The sequence below is a fragment of the Vespa mandarinia genome, chromosome 7, assembly GCF_050613455.1.
Source record: "Vespa mandarinia isolate Hongniang chromosome 7, ASM5061345v1, whole genome shotgun sequence".
In the NCBI taxonomy this organism is placed as follows: domain Eukaryota; kingdom Metazoa; phylum Arthropoda; class Insecta; order Hymenoptera; family Vespidae; genus Vespa; species Vespa mandarinia.
In genome coordinates this window covers 5,104,330-5,120,000 of record NC_140816.1, presented here as the reverse complement: position 1 = coordinate 5,120,000, position 15,671 = coordinate 5,104,330, and the positions used below count along the sequence as shown (strand labels likewise).

The 15,671-nt window shown below is 27.2% G+C and overlaps 1 protein-coding gene across 1 annotated transcript in view; it reads left to right on the top strand.

Annotated features, from left to right (window-relative positions):
- Positions 1 to 138: 138 nt before the first annotated feature.
- The window catches only part of thw (chitin-binding domain protein thawb), a 104,241-nt gene continuing 88,708 nt past the window's right edge, over positions 139 to 15,671 (top strand). Inside the window, exons 1-2 of the mRNA XM_035863174.2 lie at positions 139 to 304; positions 422 to 503. The gene's annotated coding sequence lies outside the window, so the exon portion shown is untranslated. The remainder of the gene's footprint in view (positions 305 to 421; positions 504 to 15,671) is intronic.

Sequence of the window (15,671 nt, the reverse complement as noted above, 5' to 3'; positions counted from 1 at the left end):
AGTGAGGGGATGTAGGAAGGGATAGGATTGCGCGCAAGGGCGAGAGCGCTGGCAGATGGCATTGTGGTGGGGGTAGTCGGTTCTCCCGTTAGCATGAGGTTTACACGCTGCCTCGAGGACTCGTCAGTATCGCGACGCGACTCATCCGCGATGTTTACTATTCTATTTCTTTGAACTTTCGCGTGTAACATCGTAAAGGTCGCGCCACGTGATAGAATCGTACGAGACGAGTTTAATAAAAAGTAATTCTTAAAACGTGTCGACGATATTAAAGGATATTATTTTAATCGATTATTTAACATTGGTGGGTTTACTTCTTTTTTGTTCTATTTTTCTTTTTATCATTTTTTTTTTCTTTCTTTCTCTCGCACATATATCCCAGAAGACAATTTCCTTTTTTCCAATTTACTTTATACTTTAGCCGCGAGGACACCGGGGGACATCTCTTCGACATTTTTTTTTTTCCTCTCTTCGAGGGTAAAATATCTTGATCGATCATTTACGTGAGTATACAATTTTTATATTGTTTGTATTGTTATTATTATTATTATTATTATTTTTTTTTTTTTTTTGATTCATTCACTCGCTTAAAAATATCTTTAGTTTTATAATGTAAGAATTTGTTCGCGTAAGAAAATTAAATCTAGAATGGCGCGAAGCAAAGATATTTCAAAATATCTTTCTTCTTGTATATCCTTCGTGATATTACTTCATATTAATATTCTCTTTGACGTTCCATAGAAGTTATATTAAGAATGTGTGTAATACTGTAAGTTAGATTATTACTGGAATAGTTTAACGTGAAGTTTGGATATATTTTCTATGTTAACGTTCGTTCGAGTTTATATCCTTTGTTATATTTCGTATTAGAACGAACACAGTCTCTCTCTCTCCTCTCTCTGTCTCTCTCTCTCTTTCTCTCTCTCTCTCTTTTCGTTGTAATAAACTGTGGCTCCGGTAGGTGGTGCGTCCTACGAATATTTGAAAGTTTATACGAATTAATATTTGATAAGCATTTTGCGTTGTTGTCGGTTTGTGTTAATTACGACGTCGATGAGTATTTTATACCGTCTATGAGGTATCTCATATCTTTTTTCTTTTTTTTTGTCTCTTTGAAACTACATAAGAGGCAATTTTGTACGAGAAAAACGAATAAATTTATTATTAATAATATTAATAGTTGTACTCATGTATTAGTACATCGCTCGGTGTTTAGATTTTGAGTTTATGGTTAACCGTTATCGTTTCTTTTTTGCTTTTTTATTTAATTATGTAATACGACGATGAAATTCAAGAAAAAGATTAGTTCGCAAAAACATTATTAACGTATGAACTGTTCTTGTTTGAAACTATGTATTGTCACCGTTATACATACGTTATGTTAAATCAACATAACCTAGCCTTTATTAACAACGCGTCCCACTTATCTACGATCAAAAATCAATACGGAATGTACACCAATTAAACGATTCGCTCATTCATAAAACAGAAGAGAAAATAACGCATATCATGTCCAGGTACATATATAATGTTTTTTGCTTATATAGTATTTATCTTTTTATTATTATCATTATTATTTATTTTATTTGTTTTTTATTGATTTATTTATTTATTAATTATTTAATTTATTTACATTATGTTATATTTTTGTCTTTTTTTTTTCCTTCTTGAAACTGTTCAAATGTTTAGTATAATTAACACAATGCATTATTTAATTAAGGAAATATCTGACATATAGGAGAGATAGAGTTGATTTCCATTTGATACTTCTAAATAATATACAAACTTATCTAAAAAGTTTTAAATTGAAGTCTGAGAATCCCTCGACTGAGTAAATCAACTTTTCTCTGTTTTTACTATATTGTAGTATCTATCTAATGCAACTTGAAAGGTGAAACTTAGTGATAAGATCGTATCATCAGATATTCTCAAAGATCATTAATACATTTTATGAACTTTAACATATAAATAAACTTAATCATATCGTCTGTACATATATGTATACATATATACATATATATATACATATTTCTTTTTTATACATGTACAAATGTATTTTAGTGAATGTCTTATCAATAGATAAGAGAAAAATTGATTGACATTGATTATATTTTATTTAATATTTCGTATATACTTTGTTGTAAATAATTACAGATATATATTTTATATAAGTTACATATCTATCAAATGTAAAATGTATTTTTCACAATGTCTTACGTTCAATGAAGTTAGAAAATTTGCTGATACAGAAAAATGAGAGAAAAAGAGAGAAAGAGAGAGAGAGAGAGAGAGAGAGATGGAGAGATGGAGAGAGAGAGAGAGAGAGAGAGAGAGAGAGAGAGAGAGAGAGATGGAGAGATGGAGAGAGAGAGAGAGAGACATTTTAAAGTTCCTGATGACGACGTTTTGAAGAGACACAATATTATAACTCACACGTTGCCATTAAGTCCTTTTTATTTTCTATTTTCATTCTTTTTCTCTTTCTATTTTTCTTTTTCTTGAAGAAAGAAGACAGAACCCTCTGTACTGTAAACTTTACGTTTAGCCGAGTTGACAAACTTGCCGAAGTTGTACTTTTGCCACTACGTTCGTGCCGGAAATACGGTATTTCGTGTTCTCGATTCTCTAATATACGTTTGAACTTTGACTCCTTCTCTTCGAAACCTGTCAAACTTTCTCGCTTCAAAATAATTCTTTTTATAGTTCATATATATATATATATATATATATATATATATATATATATATATATATATGCAGATACTTTCGAAAAATAAATTTTTATTTTATTAGTATCACAATAAATTTGTAATCATTTTCATTTCGTTAAAATCTTATTTAATTTTGATAATTAAATATCTTCATCGTTAATAGGATTAATCTCTATATATTGTATATACATATATGATGTACACATATATCGTGTAGATGTCTGAACTGAATTAGTTAACGATCGAACGCAGCTACATACCATTTGTGTTCTCGATGATGTTCACAAGAGCGTTTATATATATATATACATTCATGCATATATATATATATATATATATATATATATATATATATACATGACATTTGGTTGCTTAAATTGTTCGTAATTAAATAGTGCATCTCTATAGCACGAATCAAATGTTTCTATGCTTATAGTTTTACAATTTGAGGAAAAGGAGAATGAAGAGAAAAAAAAAATATATTATAATCTAAGATCTATCGAGAAAGAGAGTTATTGCGATTATCGTAATTATTTTTATAGATCAATTTAAATGATTTTTAATAATCATTTAAGAACTTTTGATTTATTCTTTATAAGAATATTCCTATAACGACGTTCGTACATCTATCTATCGTATATCGTTATCATATACTCGTAATATCGATTAATTCGATTAAAAAATATTTTTACAAAGTATTTCAATGATTAGCAAAGCATATTAACTCAATTAATTATAAAGGGCAGCATAAAAGTTTTTATATTATTTTTTTGTTTTTCGTTTTAATTAGATAAGCATATAATACGACGATTAATGCGATGATTAATTGAAAGTTAATTGATTCACTTAAATTAACGTATTTTTACTGACGAATAAATGCTATGATTTAATCTTGATGATAATTTCTTTCTTTCTCTTTTCTTTTTCTTTTTTTTTTTTTTTTTTATTTTATACGCGATATGTTAATATTTATTTTTCATAGTATATTTCGTATCGAAGCGTTTTAATGTGGAATGTCTGACATCATATTGATCTGTACTACTACCTCTCGAAGCGTATTTCACCGAACGAAAAATGATAATTAGCTATTGAAATTTAAAGGTAATATTGCATATTTTTTAGTACACAAAATTATTGTAATTTTTAAATATTTTTTTATAATTATTCTCTCTCTTTTTATAATTATTATCTACACATATATATATATATATATATATATATATATATATATATATATGTAGATAATTTTTATATCAATTTTTATCTGATTAAAATATACGAGTATGTTTAAAATACAAGTTTTATCATTTTTAAAGAGAATTGTAAAAAATATTTATATCTTTCGTATTTTCCTTTTAAGGTGTTCGCGTTTAAGAGAACGATTTTTTTTTTTTTTAATTTACGCATCATTTATCGCGAATAGAGAAATATCAATGGAATAATTCGATTGGAAATTTCATTTAATTTTAGAAATTTCTTTAAAAAGAAAAAGAATATTCATGTTTGTGGCGAGAGAGGAAAAGAAATTGTAATTTGAAATGTTCATCGCGTAGCTTTAATATTTAACGTTTTTAAAGATTTTTAGATCTTTTTTCTGAGATTTTTGTCTCTCGTTTCTCTCTCTCTCTCTCTCTTTTCTTTTTCGTAATTTTAAATTCGTTATTTAAAAAGAGATAAACTTACAAAAAGAGGATAAAAGTCCGAATGATTATTATACATATTATATGTATGTTACGTCGCGAATAAAATTTTTTTTCTTTTATTTTCTTTTTCTTCTCTAGTTACTTTTTTTTTCTTTTTTTTTCTTTTTTTCCTTTTGAAAAATCTCTAGAGAAGTAGGTACACGCCAAGTCTTCGTTAGTAAAGGTATATATGCGATATCATAATTTATGTTTGTGTTTTATGGTCTGTCTATGTGTATCTCTCTCTCTGTGTGTGTGTGTGTTGTGTGCGCACGTATATACTAGAATATCGTGACAAGGAAATAAATTTGCGTTGGGTTATAAACGACCAGAGTTACTTCGTTTCCCAGTAGGAGATCCTGTATTATAATACGAGATTCGTACAAATTAGTATCGCTCGATTCCTCGTTGCGGAAATTTATTTTATTTCCGATACAAACGTTCGATATGCTATTAGAGAGAGAGAGAGAGAGAGAGAGAGAGAGAGAGAGAGAGAGAGAGGGAGAACGGTGCAAAATTTTAAAATTTTTTCTTTCACTCAACTTCAATCGATTTTTATATTTTTGATTACAAATTTATAACATTGAATCTATTTCTTGTTATTTATCCGGAAAGTAATTGATTTAAATAAATTTTGATAGATAAACATACAAATAAATTGTATTGGCAATACAAAGAAATAAATCAAAATTTTTATTTCGATAGAGACAAATAAATTATGATAAATAAACTATGACTTAATTCTTCATGCGAAAGAATTAAATATATATTATTATAATGAAAATAAATAAATCATGATATGGGTATATTAAATAAAATATATGTATCTGCATACGAATTATTTTAATGGAGATAAATTGTGATGTTGATATAACGTAATACAAATATATTGTGAGTTTTTACGTGGTTCAAAAGAAAAAAAAAAAAACGATTGCTTTTTCTTTCTTTGTTCCTTTTTTTTTTTTTTTTTTTAAGGACACCAGCCTATCCTTCTTTTTTTTTCTTTCTTTTTATTTTTCTTTGCAGATTGTACGAAACCTCAAGCCGAGAAATCTTTTCGTTTGCCATTGGAAAAGATAAAAATTAGTTTAAAAAAAAAAAATCAAGAAAAAGAAAAAAGAAAAAATAAGTCGCGTAAAAGTAGACCAATAGATTTTTAAAATTATTTAAAAACTTTCTTTCGAATTCACTTGTAATACAATAATTTCATTTTTCATGAATATTGTACATGAATATAGTATATACGTACGTATGTACCTTACATGTAAAAGCTCTCATGGTATTGTTAGTTTCGACTTTTATATGATAAAGAATAATTATAGTTCAGTATTTCAGTAATGGACTAGTTTCAAATTCATCGCGTTTAAGCAGCAAATACAATGCGAAATATGTCGAAAGTTTGAAATTCAATGGTCGAACAGGTTTTGTTCGTATCTTTTGTGGGTTGTACGGGCCTTTCAATTCGTTTTTATTACCTTGATCGACGTGTGCATATATATATATATATATCTTGTACATATCTATACTTTGTAAGTAAGTAAGTACATAACTTTCGAATATTTTAGATCAATGAGAGAGCATATTCTTAATTAACTACGTCACGCATTCGCATTGATTGATCTATAAAAGATGATGATGAATAATATATGAAGAATGAAATAATAATAATATAAATATATATATATTTATATATATATATATATATTTATATATATATATATATATTTATATATATATATAACAAGAGAAAGTGATTGATTGTAAAAATCTAACAGCAATGATAGATATTTACACAATTATATATATATATATTTTTTTTTTTACATGTCCAATTTAACACATAGGTATCGTAATCTTTTAGGCCAATAATTTCAATTCATTTTACATAACGCACGTTAAGGCACACTTATAGATATTTGTATTCGTTAAATCTACTTACGTTTTATCCTTATAAACATATTATTATTATGTTATATTCGTAGTTCAATGTTTACAAACAATATGTATAAGTTCGATCTTATCATGGTCACAATAATGTGTATTACAATTGTAATACGAGTTTTAAATATTGGACAATATTTATTTTATTTATAAATTCGTTCATACAGAGGAATAAACATTTATTCTCGATAATAGAAAGAAAAGATATTATTAAGAAGAGGAAAATAAAAAAAGTATTATTCTCGTTGAAAATCTCGTATAGGTATATCTCTATTGAGATATTGCACGGTTAATCTCACGTCAGATACCTATAATCATTATCATTATAATTATCATTATTATTATCATTATCGTAAGTGCATATCGTATATAGAAAAATTTTCACGTAAATATATGTATATACTGTTAGTTGGATAATAATTTTGATTTAAACTCTCGTGATCTTTGTTGTTTACATTCGAGCTCGTACGATTGTTTCAAGTTTTTTTAATTTTTAATTTTTTATTTGTTTTTCTTTTCTTTTTTTTTTTTTTTTTTTTTTTTTTTTAACCGATCTCATCGAGCTCTCGTGTATGAGAGGAAAAGAAAGCTGTGTGTATAGTTTTAAAGAAGAAAATGAAAGAGAGAGAGAGAGAGAGAGAGAGAGAGAGAGAGAGAGAGAGAAATGACGAAGTTCAGGTAATTATAATCCCAAGGTGGGTCGAACTTGGTGAGGAGAGGAGGCCAACGTTAATTAATCGTGGCTCCCGCGTTCTCGTTAATTCCCACTCGCAGAATTGTTGTGTTGAATTGACAGAAAGAGAGAGAGAGAGAGAGTGAGAGAGAAAGAGAGATAAAAAGAGAGAGTGAAAGACAGAGAGAGAGAGAGAGAGAGAGAGAGAAAAAGAGAAAGAGAGAAACCTACGGACAACAACTGAGACACAGGACCGACGATGACGACGACAACTACGAGTGTTAGGCAATTCGTCCGCTTTTTAATGAAATGCGTACGACCTATTTTTTATCTCTCCCAAGGTACGAAAGTACGAGATGCCGATTGATATCGAAGTGTGGCTCTTTTGCCTTTACCAAATCCTCGCTATAATAGCAAGACCATGACGCAAAGCCACGTCCCACGATCCCATCTATGATGGTTAAAAAAAAAAGATATAATCGTTATTGACGTTTTGCAAAATGTACGAACGTTAACTATTTCGACTAATTAGATCGATAATGCACTTTTCTTTCTTTTTTTTCCTTTTTCTTCTTTTTTTTTTCTTTTTATTTATTTTTTTTTTTTTCGTTTTTCTTTTTTCTCTTTTTTCTTCTGACCAAAAAAAATCTTATTCCCGTCTTTTCATTTTCGAGAGATTATATATATTTTCGGAGGACGCGATCTTTTGTTTTGTTTTATTTAAGTATTACGAAAAGAATTGGTTTTATTCACTTATTTTTATTTCTATTGCGTCTTAAATGGATTTGTATTTATCATAAATAGAAAAGAAAAGAATAAAAAGAAAAAAAAAAAAAGAAAAAAAGGAAGCCAATTAATAGGATATTTTAATAGGATAAATGTATGATTTAGATTATTCTCATTTCATAATCGTTATTACAATTTGTTTTATTTGCAATGGAATTTGTATTAAAGGAAACGTAAAGGGAGAATTATTAAGTAAAATTTTTTCATTTATTTTATTTATAATTAATAAAAGTATATTTTCTATAATTGATATATGTAGATAAAATATTATACAATTATAATTATAACTTAAGTCAATTATTAATTATGATAATATATTTTATTTTACAAAAATTTCTATGTTATGAAAAACAAATATATACAAGTATATCAATGAGTAAAATATATTTATATAATTTAGGCCAATTTTATATTCATTATCATAATATATATTTCGTTTTAGATGTAATCTTCTAATGTGTATTATAAGAAAGAAAAAAAGCATCTAATATTTTAATAGAAAAATTATATGATATATTAATATTACTTTTATATTCGTCATTCTTTAGAGAACAAAAATAAATAGAGAGAGAAAGAGACGGAGAGAGAGAGAGAGAGAGAGAGAGAGAGAGAGAGAGAGAGAGAATAATATTGAAAGCTTGATAATTTGCTCGGTAGATCAAATAGATTGCGTGAACACTATCCCATTTAGTTATAACATCATTTAACGTTTTATGTGTTATCGATGCGATGAGATGAGTAAAAATTAAAAAGCGAAACTATGTTATTACCACTTTAGTTAAAGTGTTTTCTCCTCCTATATATGTATACAAAAATATCGGGCGCGCTCTCGTTATACTTATACTGACAAGAGTTTTTGCCAGAAGCAATCACTTTTCTCATATACACACATACATATATATATGTATATATATATATATATATATATATATATATATATTCTACATCACAAAACCAGTTTTTAAGTGGCGCTTACGAGTACTCTTACCGACTTCTCTCATTATAATTTTATGTAATATGGGAGCGTTCGAATAAAAAAAAAAAAAAAAAAAAAAAAAAAAAGGAAGAAAAAAATAAACAAAAGCTATTTGGAATTTCAAGGACATTTTTTAAAATATTAATTGGAATCGTGTAAAAAACAAAAACAAAAAAAAGAGGAAAAGAAAAAAGAATAAGAAATTTTCGTGTTTTTTTTTTTTTTTTTTTTTTTTTAATTTAATATTATACGTAATTTTTTGTTGAAGCTTCGAATACGTAAAAAAAAGAAGAATGCGTTTGAAATATATTTTTTTTTGTTTTTTAGCAACAAGTTACAGATAAATTGGTAATTTATTTTTTATATGCTTTCAAGTAAAAAATAATCAATTCGATTTTTCAATATTTTCTAACGCGTCAATTTTTATTTATTATTTTATTATTTTTTTTTTTGCGTGAACTTCGATAAACCGAAGAATCAATTATGTACAAAACTGAATATATGTGAGACGTTTATTATGCGAAATGGCCAGATGTTGTTAGGTGTGTTATCGTTTATAGCGTGCTAACGAGCATGCTACAAGTGTTCTTGACACTTTCGAACCTTCGAAAGAGAGTAAGACCAGGGACACGAAAATATTATTCATTAACAATGAGAAATTCAATCTCGATGATTTCAATTCTCGAATTAATTTACAAAAGTATCTATACTTATATAATCGATTCAATCTTAAATATTTCGTCCTTTCGTTAGATTATTTTTGGAGAATATTTTTTTTTTTTTTTTTTAATCCATTCGTTATATCATTTTATTTAAAAGAATATTAAATGATCGCGCTCAGATAAAAAGATATGAAAAGCCATGAGAATGGTAGAGTAAAATGGAAGAAAGTGAAAGATATGAAAAATTACAAATATCTTTTATACATTAAAAGTCCAATGTTTCTGATGTTCTTTCTTCGAAAGTATATAACAAAAAAGTATTCCTGAACATTTTTACGATGTTACATTTAACTTAGGATATCCTTGAAAATGAATATATCTTCATTTTCGAGATATAACTTTTATAGCGAGATAGTATTTAACACGATTTAAAAAATATATATTCAGGTGTATCGTATAATTAAATATAAATGTCGTTAAAAATAATTAAGCGAGACTCCTTAAAAAATTTATTTATTATTTAGGGAAAAGATAAAAGTTTATGGAATAACTTTTTTTGTGTGTATACTTGCTTGTTTGCGTGCATGCGTGTTCAATTGCTAGAGATATTTATTTTTCTCTCTCTTTTTTGTTCTTTCTTTTTTTTTTTTTTTTTTTTTTACCGTAGGATACAATTTTTCGAAATAGAATTTTAAAACTTTTTTACAAATACGTATATACGTATATATGATATGTACGTATATATATGATATATACATATATATATATATATATATATATATATATATATATATATTCTGTATCGAAGTAAAATTTAATTACATTTATGATAAACGGGATTACGAAGGGAACATTTTAATTGGCAATTGTGACAATCACGATTTACGCTTAAGTCAATTTGAAGTTGCATTGAGATTCATCAAGTAATACAATTAAAATTATCGAACGTTGATTAACACGATGATGTGGTAAACAGAGTTTAGAAACATTTTCAATGATACTTCGATTGTCATGGTATTCAACGTGTTATCACCATTTAATCCTTAATCGGATTAAGGAGTCATTTAGGTTTATTATATATAATTGATGATATATACGCATATAAACACACATATTATCACGTTGAATTAATGACAAGACGATCGATAATTGTTCATTATCGCTTATATATGATAATTAATTCAATTAACACGGTCGAGTTTTTTTTTTTTTTTTTTTCTTTTTTTTTTTTTTTTTTTTACTTAATAAGTTTGTAGGTATACAAATTTGTGGAGTTTTTAATGTCAAGTTTGTCAAAGTACGAAATATCATATTTTTCGTATGTATCAATTACGAGTATGATTAACCAGATATGATATATCAAAGTGATCTCTAATTGTAAAGTCATATATTTTCTCATTTTGAGATATTTCTCATTCGGGTTTGAATTATTTTGGAAAAATTATTATTATTATTATTATTATTTTTTTTTTTTAACACCTCTTAAATGATTTATCGTCGGACAACTTTCATAATCATTGGACTCATACGTAAGAACATAGAAATTTTTGTTTGATCGTAATTTTTATTGATAAATTAATTTATCGGTTTAATCCTTGAATTGTTATATGTATATATACATATAACATTGTTATATGTATATGTACATTTCCTTTTTTTGAAACATTTCTACAAAAAAATAAAAAAAAAAAAAAATAGATCATCTATTAAAAGACTAAACGATTCTTTTCTGATCGATATTTAATTCGAGTTTATATTTATACTTTGAATGGAAATATAGTTCATACATATATATGCATTTCAATGTACATTGACAAATTTAATATATCGTACTATATATGGAACATATTTTTCATTAAATTTCATATGGCAAAATAATGATGATGATGATGATGATGATGATGGTAATAATAATCTAAATTTTATATTACTACCACTTTAACGTAAAATACGATAATTGTTGTATCATATACATTCTTTTTTTGAAACGTTTATAAAGGTAAAAAGGAATAAAGAAAATCGAACGATGAATAAATAAATAAATAAATAAATGAATAAATAAATGAATAAATAAATGAATAAATAAATAAATAAATAAATAAATAAATAAATAAATAAATCATGTACTGAAGAAATTAAACACTACTTTTCCGATCGATGTTTAATTCCTGCTTCTGTCGCGTATATTTTATAAAGTTTTGTTAAAATTTCGACAAAATTTCCGTCATATAACAAAAAGAGAGAGAAAGAAAGAGATATCGAATGTGTGCATATGTATGTACGTGTGAGAGAGAAAGAGAAAGAGAAAGAGAGAGAGAGAGAGAGAGAGAGAGAGAGAGAGATAGAGATAGAGAAAATACAGAGAGACTATAGAAATAGAGAGAATCACAAAGTGGTTGGTAGAGAAAGAGGAGGAGAGTAGAAAGGGTTAGGATGAATAGAAGGAGGAGGAGAAGGGTAGGAAGGGATAGGAGGAATAGAAGGAGGAGGAGCAGGGATCGTTGGTGCGATCGTAGATTTTCGAAAGCGGTTCGATTTAACAAAATTTACGCGGCAGGTTTGGTGGTGCGGTGGCTTGTATCGACCGCGCGCACATTCGCCATCCGCACGTATATTTTCGGTACTTTTGCCAGGGCGCATGCCTCGTCTCGTCTCGTCTCGTTTCGTTCCGTTTCGTCACCTATAACGAGCGAGTGAGAAACGACGCATAAATTCTCGCCATTTTCGGATGATCCGTATTAAAACAAAACTCAAATAAATACATCGTGAATTATCAAGATTCATTCGAAAGTATTTTTCACTATCGATTTCGTTTGTCCATTTCGATAAATTTTTTCTTTTAATTCTATTATCTTTGTTCTTTCTCTTTTTTCTGTCTCTCTCTCTCTCTTCTTTTTTTTCCTTTTTTTTTTCTTTTTTTTTTTTTTTTTATTCGTGACATTGAATTGAACAAACGGAGACGAATGGAGGATCGTGCGGTTTTTTTCTTTTTTTTCTTTCTTTTTCGAACATTGACATCCATTAAATAAGTAACATGAAAGATCGTTTTTCAAACGATACAAATTTATTAATCCGATTAGTTTATTTAATCGGATCGGTGATATAAATAAATTTATCTTACGATTAATTCGATTAATTTATAAAATTTAATAGTCGTTGACACGATACTACGTCGTTATATTAGATAAATATTTTTGTTATTTGTTCAATCGTAATCTCGTTAAACGATTGATTAATTGTGCATAGATAAATAGATAATTAAATCGTCGTAGTGAGTAATTCAAGATGGATAAACATCTTTCATTCTCTCAGTCGAATATCATAGTTAAATGTTATGGAAATTATTAGGAGAGAGAGAAAGAAAGAGAGATAGATAGATAGATAGAGAGAGAGAGAGAGAGAGAGAGAGAGAGAGAGAGGAGAGGTTGTTAGGAAGGAACTTTTGACTTGAAGTAGTATATCGTAAGTATTCAGTAGAGAAGATCCCTTTTAAAGCTCTACGAAGTACTGTCGTATAAATTCCCTTTGGTAAACCATCCTTGCTCGCATAAGTTTTACTTAAAGTATTTCCTATGATACCGAATAGATATGTACTTTCTCTATAGATATTTTGTACGTTATATATATATATATATATATATATATATATCTTTATATATGTACATATATATCTTTATATATATATATATCTTTATATATATATAAGCGATGTATATATATATATAGATCGCTTCTTCGAATATCGAATTTTTCTAAATTCGTCAGACACTGTCCTAATTTCAAGTATTCGTTGTAATTTGTGAGAATGAAAAACTGTATGATAAAAAGAGAGAGAGAGGGAGAGAGAGAAATAGAAAGAATTTATACTAACGCTTCGTTACCCAATTGAAGTTTTTCATCGAATGATTTTCTTTTGCACGAAGCTCCAATCCATGAATATATATATATATATATGAATATATATGTATATAAAGACGAATCCCCTACCTGGAGATATTTAAGAAAAGCAAACCTTTCGATCGTGTAACGAAAGTTATCTTTTTTAAAAGAAGAGTTTAAAAGAGAGAATTTCTAAATTTTTTGTGACGTGAAAAGAAAATTTTCCCGACGAAAAATTCTTATCGTTATGAATCTTTAGACAATCGTTTTCTCTTTCTTCTTTTTTTTTTTTCTTTTCTTTTCTTTTCTCTTTTGACATATCAAAATAAAAGAAATCAATATCATTTTGTTGATATAATAGAAATGAAAAGAATTCATATTAGGAATGAAATTTCGTTTCTTTAAAAAGAAAGAAAGAAAGGAAAAAAAAAAAAGATAAAACAACTTATATGACATTACGTTCTCGATTATTTATTCTCATACATCGGTATTGACAATTTATTACTATTTGTAGAAAAAAATGAGAATTACTATTAACACAGTGTCTAACAAAAAAATCATTCAGAAATCAAAAAGAGAAAAAAAAAGAAAAAATCATTCAAATTCCATGTAAATTTGATCCTTGTAAGTTTGATAAAGCTAAGTGATCGCGTTTTTGAAGTCTTGTTTAATAAAATAAAAATAAAAGTAAAAAGGGAAAAGGAAAAAGTTAAAAGTAAAAAAGAAAATTACAAATAATTTCATATACACAAATGACACGACGTAATCTTAAAAGTCTTTTCGAAAGCATTTCAATGGAGTTTTCTTTTTTTTTTTTTTTTTTTTTTTTTTTTTTTTTTTTTTAAGAGAAAATATTGGATCACTATATCACAAGTAGTTTCTTTTACAAGGTACAGAAGGTAATCGTTCAAAGTGATCACGATAAGGATGACGGTGTAGCAAGAAAGGTTCGTGCTTAATCCAAGAGAAGCGACTGAGGTTGATCCAAAAGGAAAGTAAGACGTAACCCCGTATACAAGACTATTACATAGTACATACATTTATGTATATATATATATATACCGATATATATATATGTGTGTGTGTGTGTGTGTGTGTGTGTATTACGAAGATAGTAATCTCACATTTTGTTCTCTCGATGGCCCACTCCTTCTGAAATCGTAAACGTCGCGTCTTTCTGTGTGTGTGTATGTGTGTGTGCGTGTATGTGTGTGTATAACCAGCCTGGAAATGTCCTAATTGCCGCCATGTTTCCCTAACAATGGTAAACCGCTGAAATTTCGACGATTTTCCAAATGGAAGAACACACGAAGATTCAGATAGTTAAATAGATAGATAAATGGATAGATATATAGATTGATGGATAAATAAAATAGAATACATAGGATAAGATAGATCATTTTTATATCTTGATTGTGAATTTATATAAGACGCGATATCGTACGCTCTCACAAGGGATCGTATACAATTTTTTATTTAACATTACTATTAATATATCAATCCGAATATTATTTTTCTTCATTATTATATATGAAAATTTTTATTTTTCTTATATCAATTTTAAGACACCTTCATCTCGATTAATTATTTTAAGATATATATATATATATATCTTAAAATAGTCATCCTATCTTAATATAATTCATCCTATGCTTATATATATATATATATATATAAGCATAGGATGAACGAAAAGAATTTTTTGATAGAGTCGAAAGTTTTTAGGAAGATGTTTAAAAATTACCCAATCGCTTTCTATTATAAGATTTTTTTAAAGCAAATTTTTTTTTCCTTTTTCTTTTCTTTTTTTTTTCCTCCAGTCGCGTGTCCTTACGAGCTTAGAATTTTGTAGATTAATGAAAGTTGAAGTAGTTAAAAAGAAAATTAACGTGAAAGATCTTGCGAAAAGGGTAGTAGTTGATTTTCCTTTTTCTTTTCTTTTTCCTTTTCTTTTCTTTTTCCTTTTCTTGTTTTAATACAAACCATGGAACTTTAGATACCATCGTGTATTTGAAATGAAGTAAAAGGATAAAAGATAAATGTTTTAATAATTTTAATTAAATAATAAGAAACTGTTTAATTAATTAAATGAAGATGTAGAGAAGGATAGGGATAGAAATAGAGAGTTTGTGTGTGTGTGTGTGTGTGTGTGTGAGAGAGAGAAAGATCACAGGGAAGAGTAAAATCTGGTTAGAAACATCGTCGATCAGATGGAGAGGATTGATTGCTAGTTTGAAAGACAGCTATATCTCTGATTCTATGATTCAGGTTCTTTTTTTTTTATGTATATATATATATATATATATATATATATATCTATATCTATCTCTCTTTCTCTCGTTCTCAATCTATTACTATTCA